The sequence below is a fragment of the Palaemon carinicauda genome, chromosome 25, assembly GCF_036898095.1.
Source record: "Palaemon carinicauda isolate YSFRI2023 chromosome 25, ASM3689809v2, whole genome shotgun sequence".
NCBI classification, from domain to species: Eukaryota; Metazoa; Arthropoda; class Malacostraca; order Decapoda; family Palaemonidae; genus Palaemon; species Palaemon carinicauda.
The window spans coordinates 90988806-90999270 of record NC_090749.1 but is presented as its reverse complement, the minus strand read 5'-3'; the positions used below and the strand labels follow the sequence as shown (position 1 = coordinate 90999270).

Below are 10465 nucleotides of genomic sequence, written 5' to 3'. Positions count from 1 at the left end.
AGTAAGCGCTGGAGTGCAGGAAAGGGCTAGCGCAGTGAAGAGCTCTACCAAGCGGAAGAGCGCTGCAGCGCAGTAGAATGCTGTCGTCCTGGCGAGTGCTGGCAAGCTGGCATATGCTGATGCACTGGAGAGCATGGACGCGCAGGAGAACAATAGCGCGAAGGAGGTCGTTGGCGAGCTCTTGTGTACTAGAGAGCGCTGGCGCGCAGGAGAGTGCCAGCACGCAAGAGAACGCTGGAGCGCTGGATAGATGGCACTGGCATGTAGGAGAGCTCTGTCTTTGAGTACCATTGACACGGTCTAAGACCGTGTCCTTGCCCTCTTGAGGAAGGATCTCACGGTCGGAAAACCCGTCGAGAGCCAGAACTTGCTAAAATGACAAATTCGGAGATAATTTGTATTTTTCCTAACCATACAAACCTTAGCTATTTACATTGGGTATAATTTTCGGCATAGCTGAAATGACGAGCCATTATATTTTAACGAGGGTTTCCTACCCCGCGCTAGTTAGCGAGGGGTAGGGGGAGGGGTAGCTCGCTACCCCTCCCTCCCTCACACACCGGTGAAATGTCTCACTTCACTTAGAGGTAGGACTTGACTTGGGGGACAGGGCTGGCAGGCAAATATGTGTAAATAGCTAAGGTTTGTATGGTTAGGAAAAATACAAATTACCTCCGAATTTGTCATTTGTTCCGTAACCGAAATACAAACCACGCTATTTACATTGGGTGACTTACCCCTTAGGAAGGGTGGAAAGTCCCCAGCCATACTGGTTTTGGCTTTCCCCTTGGACTCAGAATCCGAGTGAGTCGCACTCGAGAAAAGGAGTCCCTGCACTTCACAAGTTCCTTGCTCCGCAAGGAAACGTGTGGCCTACATAAGCTTGTGTGTGAAGGAAGAAAGTGTGACCCGTCCTAGGCAATTGACCTAGAGTTCCAGAAGGAACTCTGGGTTAGGACGTTCCCAATACCACCTCGTCAGGGTATGGGGGACGCGACAGTATTGACTCAATACTCGAAACACAAGGAAGCATGGTTTACCTGCAGAGGCTTGAGGTCAGCTATGCAGAGACCAGGATGCTGCTTCCCCAGTAGAGGAGATGATGAAGAAAGAAGTAAGGGCCAGACATACTTCTTTCGTTCATGCAGACTAAAACCTGATAACAATGCCCTCAACCTTCTGCTACCTGTCCAAAAACGAGCCTGAGGTTACACCAGCTGTTGTGTAGCCACCACAGAGCAATAGAAACGTATCGATACTCCTGTGGGTCACGTCCTGCGAAGGTCATTAGACGCTTCCAGACTCCAGCTTGTAGCACCTGCGTCACAGAGTAGTTCTACTCGAAGGCGAGGGACGTTGCGATGTATCCGACATTGTGCTGTAGGTCGACGTGACGGGGGAGGGTCTAGATTCAGGTCGAGATGAATGTCCTTGATTCCGAGCTGAAGAGGTATACTGGTGACTCTCCCCTGTGCTCCCAACCCGGCTGCACGTGAGGACAAACTGCAGCTGTTCTCAAAGATAACCCCTCGATTCCTTTACTGGCAAGAAGGAGAAGGTTTGGGTCATCTGATACAGAATGGAGACTCGAAATCTTGAAGGAGTCGGACCGAAGGTCCGGGACTCCAAGATTCTGAGTCTAGAAAACAACTCAAGAGCGAACCTGAATGTTGCCTTCCCCTATTCTCTTGAAAGGGCGGAGTCGTACGAGACCATGAAGATTGCTTACACACTGGCCGAGGCCAGACTGAGCAGGAGCACCGTCCCCCAAGACGGAATACGATCAGAGGCCTGACGTAATGGTTCTTGAGAAGATCTCCTAAGGGACTAAAGAGTCCGAACCATGCTCCATGGAGGAGGTCTCACTCCGACTGGGGGCAGGGACGTTCACAGCTTCGCATGAGCGAAAAAAGGTCCAACGGGAAGGAAAAAGTCTATTCCTTTCAGCCTGAAGGCCAGGGAAAGGCTGAGCGATAGGCTTCACTGCCGAGAGCGGAAAGGAGTTTCCTCCCGCCGAAAAGCAATAACTCCGTTATTGCTGGAGAAGAGGCCTCAAGGGAAGAGGCATCTCTCCCACGATACCAACTACAGAAGACTCTCCACTTCGCCTGGTAGACCCCTGCGGATGACTATCGCAGGTGACGCGACCTACGCTCCGCGACTGTAGCGGGTTGTCTCTTCTTGAGGAGGCGCCGTAATGTCTCCAGGCGTGAAGCCGAAGCGATGCAACGGCTCGTGAAAGATGTTGTAGTGTGGTTGTTTGAGTAGCCTGTGCCGTGGAAGAAGCTCTCCCGGGAGTTCCGTCAGGGGAAGCAGAGGGTCCGGAAACCGTTCTGCGTATAGTCACAGTGGAGCTCTCAGGGCCATCGAAAGGTTGACAGACAACCTGGTCTTGTTGAGACCCATTCTCAACAGACAACAATGGTGGAAAGACGCAGGCGTCGATGTTGTCCCACCGTCACCGAAAAGCATCTTGCCAAAGAGTCTTGGGGTCTGAGACTGGGGGGAAGAACAGCGGAAGCTTGAAGTTCCAGGCTGTCGCAATCAGGTCCCCCAGGCCAGGACTTGCAGGTTACTATAGGCCAAGGACCCCCAGGTACTCTCTATCTGCGAGGCTCTGCTCAGATAGCCGGAGAGAACATTCCTCTGCCCGGAATGAGCGACCCGAAAGTGGTATTGAGAGGACCTCGGATCATCTCAGTATCTCTACTGCAAGATGCGAAGGTATGAAAATGCATCCCCTGCTGGTTGGAATATGGCAGTACAGATGCTCCCCTACTTACGAACATTCGAGTTACGAACAACGGTACATACGAACACAAATTGAAGGAAGTCCAAACATGTTCGTAAACATCCGTAGATTTCATTTCAAGTTAAATTCTCTCTCTCTCTCTCTCTCTCTCTCTCTCTCTCTCTCTCTCTCTCTCTCTCTCTCCGTATTTTGATTTTTAATGCAGTTAAATCTTCATATTTCTTTGAAAATTATTAAAAAAAATTTATATCCTTATTCGATGTTTCAATTAAGGGAATAGTAACGGATCGGAAGAAAACCACTTGATTTGCCTCTCGCCTTCCGTCAGAAGAAATATAACGTCATCAGACTTTTGGCATTTTTTTTTTATTTCTTAACATATTAGAAATATCTTCAAGATGAATATTACATCAGCGCCAATGTTACAGAAAATCAGTTTCCCTACAGTTCTTATTATTAGGTATCATGCGAAATCGTTGTAGCTCTTTCTGTGTGTGTGTGCTCGCTCTGTCAATCGCATATGGGTAGTTAATTCTAAAGCTTCATACAGTATTCAATTTTTCGTTCAATATTAAGCCTTCATATTTCATTAGACATTATTGTGTTTAATTATGGTTTATTAAAGCACGTTCATATTTTTTTTTAATTTCTTGAGCATTGCAATAATCAACAATTACTTTTGATTTACTTTTGGTTGGGAGATCAGCTGATCTCAAGGTGACGCTGCAGTATTACGATTATGCGCACATATAGTACGAATAACACTGATTTATATAATTTTCTTGATATTTGAAATCTCTTCATAGTGAATATTACAACAGCGCTAATATATTATAGGGTATCACATTTTCCATACAGTTCGTTGATAGACCTTATTATTAGTTATAAACGGAATACGCAACCCCCCCCCCCTCTCTCTCTCTCTCTCTCTCTCTCTCTCTCTCTCTCTCTCTCTCTCTCTCTCTCTCTCTCTCTCCCCGTATTTTGATTTTTAATGCAGTTAAGTCTTCATATTTCTTTGAAAAATATTAAAAAATTCTTTATATCCTTATTCGATGTTTCGATTATGGGAATAGTAACGGATCGGAAGAAAATCACTTGCTCTGCCTCTCGCCTTCCGCCAGAAGAAATATAACATCAGACTTTTTTTTTCTTAACTTTACGGTAAGTTGTACTAATCTCATAACTAATGATACAGACCACTAAAACACTTGATATCGTTACTCGGTGTTTCGATTATGGGAATGCTGTAATAAGATTACTCGGCAACATAATGAAAGGAAATCATTCGGTTTGTCAGCGCTCTTCCGCCAAATACATGACGTCACAAGATACGTGACGTATACTCTACAAAGAATGATTCCGTCGGTCAAAATTAAAATAAAACAATTCAGTAAACTAACCTTCTGCATTTTATCTAACAATACCAAAACAACCATGAAGCAGTTAAATGCACAGTACTGTTACATACAGTAAATACAGTACGGTACAAGTCAGCTGATTTGATAAGCGTGAAAAGATAAACGTTACAGTACAGTACATAATGCAAATGGCCGCTTGTTTACGTAAGTTTCTAGCAAAAAAATTGGGTAATGGAACAATAAAATATCTTTCAGTACATTTATTTAAAAAGGAATTAATGTACAGTACTGTACTAAATGTACAGTACACTATATTTACTACGATTTTACTTAAAGTCAACTGATTCAGAAATGCAGTGCATATGTATGGCCGATTGTATGTGCAAGTTTCCATTATGTAGTGTGCAGTACAGGATAATAAAACAACATACTGTACTGAACTTTACAGTATTATACAGACTACTGTAATATGATAAAGTAAAATATTTGTAATAACCTATTTTATATGAAATGGGGCTATTTGTTGACTTCTACTGCTGAAAATCGTAGACATCTGAGTTAGGTTACGCTTACTCCAGACCAAAATTTAACACTAACGACTTACGAACAATACGACTTACGAACAGACTCTCGGTCCCTATTGTGTTCGTAAGTTGGGGACTGTCTGTACCATGAAGTCGTCGCGCACGCACGGAGCGACTTGGCAGGAACTGTAGGATCTGTAGAGGGGCCAGACTACGGCCCCTAAGCCTGCCTGAATGATGGGCAGGTATCCTTCAGGTCCTGACCATAGGCCTGAACCGGAACATCCCCCCCCCCCCCTTTTTCTTTGACGAGTCCGAGAACAGCATCAAAATGTGGGGAAAGGATGAGAATATCCACTCCCATCAAGAGGTTCCATAGGTCAACACCCATTGCAGATCTAAACGTTCTGCTGGTCCATAGGGGCCAGAAAGTCCGGTTAATCGTTGCTTTGAAACCACCGGAACTTGGGCCGCCTCACAGGGAACTTATCCTGAGGCGACCGTTCGGGACTTTAGACGGGTCAATGAGGAAAAGAGACCCAGGAAACGTTCCAAGGTAGGTCTGAAAGCTCTGCTTGACTGAGAACAGGTACTGCGACTCTCCTCAGCCTTGCCACAGTCAACTGAAGGGAAGGCTCAGAGAAGGAGGCAACAGCATCTGGTGTTCCCAGGCGGTCACCCATCCAAGTACTAACCAGACCCAACGTTGCTTAACTTCGCTGATCGGACGAGAAGCGGTGTTTTTCAACGTGGTATGGCCGTTGACTCAATATCATGGCTAGATACTCCAGATGTTGAGGCAGAAATAGAGAAGGCTCCAAGCAAATTACCATGATCCCTCACTCTTGGTAAAGACCCAGAAGCTTGTCCCGGCGCTGAAGAAGGTCGAACCCGAGCCTACCGGAGTTGACCACACCTCCAAAAAGCAAAGGAGGTGGAAGCCTGCTCCTGAGCGGCCATGAGGAAAGCAGGGAGAGTTCTCTGGGGAAAAACCTGCGATGGGGCGGCGGGATCGCCACACCGCATCTTGAGCAGAAACACCTGTAGTCTAGGCTGAATTCCAAGAGCTTCCTGGAAGATGGATGGAATGGAAACTGGAAGTACCCGTCCTTCCGATCCAGGGCCTAGGGAGTCCTGCAGCCTCGTTACCAGTCTGATCGACTCAGCTGTTCCACGCTGGACGAAGTTTGTTCGACAAACTTGATCAGAGCTGAGAGGTCAACGACGGAACTCCCGTCTCAGATGCTTTCCTACGGGGGGTGAAGCCGTCGACGACCCTATGGAGGACCTTCTCCTAAGGCATGGATCCTTCTACCCAAACGGGCAAAACTCTTGCCGACCCCATGGCATAGGGGCTCAGTGACACTGGATTCGCTGACAGAGACGGAGAGATGGTAAGAGCGAGGCGCGATATCCTTGGCTGATCACTCCGGATGAGTAACCTTAGGCATCCCCCCAGCGTGAGACCTGCAAAGGGGGGTTGCCAATCCTAGAGTTCGTGAACTCTGCCGCTCCCTCTGGGATTATGCCTCCTCGGGAGAGCCTCCCGTGCTACCTGTCCCTGACAGGAGGGGACTGCTATTGTACACCTTGTCTTAGCTGCCGTAGCCGGTCCGATAACTTAGGCCGACGAGGCTGAAAGAAGAGGCGTTGGAGGCCTGCAGGATCTGGAAGAAAGCGCCTTGGAGGAGTGAAAACGGAAGTCGACTTCCTCCGCACAACAGCTGTCCATGTCTCTGTCCTTGGGCTCAAACAAGCTCTTCCCAAGGATGGAAGAGTGTCTGAGCTTGTCGACATCCAAGGATGAGACACCCGAGGGGAAGCCCTCGGTCACTGCGTCTAGATGCTCCAACATCGAGTTTGCCCGCAAGTTCGAAACTTGGCGACGGAACGCAAAGGTGCTTGAGCCTGAGAGGAGGAAAGTACTCATGATCTTCCTTGTACAAAACCTCGGGTCGCAACCGAAGAGGGAAAGGACCTGGTAAGCCCCTTCCACGAGATGGAGAAGAGGAAGGGCTAAACCAGTCACCCCTTGCCCGACGGAGAAATCTCGAAAGGAAAACTCCCTGGCACGACCCTTCCAGGGAATGACGAGGAGGAAGGGCTAACCCAGGTTCTGGAAAGAAGAATGTTGCCCGGACCTCTCTGAAGATTCTTCCTGCTCTTGCACGTGCCATGCTCTGCGTTTACGGGGTGAAGACCGTGTTCTGGAAATACGAGCTCCAGAAGACTCGCCAGGCTGGCCGTGTTGCGAAACCCCCACGGGAATCACGGTCGCAATCGCCCTGGCGCTCACGCGATGGTAAATCAATGGTTCGCGTGTGGCCAAACGTGGAAGCGCCCGTGCGCGGGCACATAGGAGCGCGGACGAAAGTGCGCGAGGGAGCGCAGAAGGAGGGCGAGCGTGGTTGGAAGGGTGAGAGCTGGCGGTCGGAATCCGATAGTTCACAGGCGAGCGATGACCCATAGGCAAGCAATGGCTACTGCAGGAATCAAGGCGGCGCTCGCGCGATGGAACCCGGTCGGTTCGCGCGACGGAACACCGTCGGTTCGCGCGACGGAACACCGTCGGTTCGCGCGACGGAACACCGTCGGTTCGCGCGACGGAACACCGTCGGTTCGCGCGACGGAACACCGTCGGTTCGCGCGACGGAACACCGTCGGTTCGCACGATGGAACACCGTCAGTTCGCGCGCGGGCGAACATTGGAGCACATGCGCGGATACGTGGGCGCGCGGGCGAGTGCAGGCGGTCGGGAGACCAATGGCGCGTAGGCGGGCGATGGCGCGTTGACGAGCGATGGCGCGTCTTGGCGAGCGAAGGCGCGTTGGCAAGCGATGGCGCGTCGGCAGGCGATGGCGCGTTGGCAAGCGACGGCGCGTTGGCGAGCGGTGGTGCATTAACAAAACGCTAGCGCGCAGGTGAAGAATCGCGCGGGCGCGTAGGAGATCGCTGACGCGTAAGAGACTAGGGATGATTAGCGCACATAGCGCTAATCAGAAGGCGCGCAGGTGCATCAGGAAGGTGAGCGCCGATGCGAGCTGTCAATCAGGCGATCCTGGACGGTCAGAAAAAACTGTTGGCACCCATTGGTGCGTGGCAGAAAAGGGCGCGCAGATGTGCGCTGGCGATTGAAGGAAGCTGGAGCACAGATGGACAGAAGTAAAGGTGAGCGCTGGCGAGCAGGAGGAAGATCTACGGCAAGACTCAGCTACCGGAGATCGTGGTCCACAGCAGGCGAGTGCTAGATCGCTACTGATGGTGTCCAGGGGACCTGACACGCATGGAAGATCGATGGCGATCGTTGACGCGCAGGAGATCGCTGACGAGCTGGTGATCACTGGCGAGCAGAAGGGCGACGCGTGGAATCCTGTGCGTAGAAGAAGAGTCCTTGTCCAAGACCTGAACCGAAGTTCTAGGTTGCGCGGGCGAACGTGGGCGCACAGGGCGCGTATCAGGAACTGGAAGCGCAGGTGCGCTCTAACGGGCAGGAGATCTAGAGCGCTCAGGAGACCGATGGCGAGCAGGGTGCACAACAGGAACAGCAGGATGTTCGGAGTCCTCAGGAGAGCGCTGGCGAGCAGTGGGGCGACGATCATCAGGAGAGCGCTGACGAACAGGAGAGCGCTGGCGAACAGGAGCGCGCTAGCGATCAGGAAAACGCTGATGAGCAGGAGAGCGCCTGTGCACTAACACTGCAGAAGGGCGCGCAGGGGAACCCTAACACGCAAGGGAAGCACCCCCCCGTGGGAGGCAACCCTTTGCCCCGAAGGGACCGTTGCCCGTCGGATGACGAGGTCAGACTGCTGTCCAGCTGCACCAAGGGCGAAAGGTCAGGAAGGTGTTGGAGATCGATCCCCGGAGAGATCTAAGGAGGTAGGAGCTGCAAGCTGCAAACGGAGGAGAATCAAAAAGGCGCCTCTTAGCACCCTTATAGGGAGACGGGAAGCCCTTACGACGTAGCGGACGGTGAGCCTTACGGCGAAGGCGGCCAACAGCAACAACAGCAGAAGAGTCCTACGAAGAGGAGTCTCTATGAGTGTACTCCCTCACGAACGAAAGAGAAACACTTCGTAGAAGAGACTGGTCAGCCAGTGACCTAAAAGAGCAATCCTCCGAAGAGGGGCTCCTGCAGTTGCCCAGCCCCTTGAGCGTAACTGCAGGTGCGACCGCTCAGCACCAAGAGCATAGTCGCACGAAAAAAGGCAAGAGGAGATCCCCCAAAGGGAAAAAACTCAAGCCTGGATAGGAAAACTTCCCTCGGAAGGAAAGTTACCCACCCAAGGAGGCGAGCCTCCTGAGTGTTCTAAAATGAACTGGAGAGCTGTCAATCGTCATGGGAGTAATTCCAGGAGAAGGAGACACGCCCCTGACGAAGATCTATAGGGGAGGCAGCAACAGCAGAATCCCCAGGCCTCAACAAGACAGCTCACTCCGTTGCCACATTACAGAAACGAACTAGATCGTTAACTGTGAAAAATAAAAACGAAAATCATTAGTTAACATTCATTCCCCCGGGAAGACTCCGAAGAGGAATCCCGAGGAAAAAGAACACAAGAATTACACAATAGGCACGTGCCCTCACAACCACTTACACTCACGGAAGGAGAGCTGTAACAAACACAGAATTATAACAATTATAATTATGTAACTATGTAATTGCGTAATTTAAAAAAAGAATGAACACTAAATAAAGAACGAAAACCCCGAAAGGAATCGTTCTACAAAACTGAAAAATCAACCAATACAATTAGATTCATAAACTAATTGAGACAAAACATACGGAGTAGCAACCCCACCCGCACGTGAAGGAAGCTACTCAGACGTAGTAAGGTAACGTAATAAGGGTGAACGACCTCAACAGAGAGAGAGAGAAAGACCGAAGTCAAACTCGATCGCAACCCATGAAATTACACCGTGGTGGCCTAACTGCCAAGGGCTCCACGGAGATATCGTACACTACACACACAAGCACAAACTCTGAAAAGGAACTTACTGATTTCTATACTCAAATATATACATAAACACAAATTTTTTTTTACATATATATTGAGTAAAAGAAAAGTAAGTGATTAAGTAAAGACAAAACAAAAAATGGCTGCCAAGCGAGGACAAAGACAGGCATGTCTGTCCATTGTCCGAGCCAAAAGTGAAGTGGGACTTTTCACCGGTGTGTGAGGGAGGGAGGGGTAGCAAGCGACCCCTCCCTCTACCCCTGCTAACTAGCGCGGGGTAGGAAACCCTCGTTAAAATCTAATGGCTCGTCATTTCAGCTATGCCGAAAGTAATACCCAATGTAAATAGCGTGGTTTGTATTTTGGTTACGGAACAAACGCATGTTCTGACTTTTGCTGGTCTCCTCCTGCTGTAGGACTTGCAGCGAAGTCTCCTTCTATCCCCAAAGTCTCTTCTTGGGGAGAGTCGCGGACATTCCCTGAGTGGCTAAGTGGCTCCATCCTAGTCCTAGTAGAGGACTTAGGCAATGTTTTGGAGTCTTTAGAATCCTTCCTGGGAAGGATGTAAGACTCCAACATTGACGAGGGTGGCATGTTCCTTCCAATCCCCGACTGAGTAGACCCCTCAGTGCGAAGAGAGGTTTCCTCCATTGGTGCGATGGGGGAAAGTCTCTCCCAGCGTGATTCCCTTGGGGACGGGAAATCTTCGTACGAAAGGGAAGGAGAGGCAGTCTGAGGAATAGAAGGAATCTGCCATGAAGGTCTGCGTGGAGTCAGTTCCGCCCTTGGGGAAGTGACCGCATCTGAAACTTCTCTTTCTCTCTTCAAAGGGGTAGAAGAAGCCATGGTTCTGGGTCCCAATTCAGAGAAGAC

General features: G+C 49.9%; 1 non-coding gene across 1 annotated transcript; it reads right to left on the bottom strand.

Moving 5' to 3' along the window:
* Window positions 1-5283: 5283 nt before the first annotated feature.
* On the bottom strand, window positions 5284-5403 carry LOC137619339 (5S ribosomal RNA). The gene has a single exon (XR_011039901.1). It is a non-coding gene; the product is annotated as a 5S ribosomal RNA (ribosomal RNA).
* Window positions 5404-10465: the final 5062 nt, after the last annotated feature.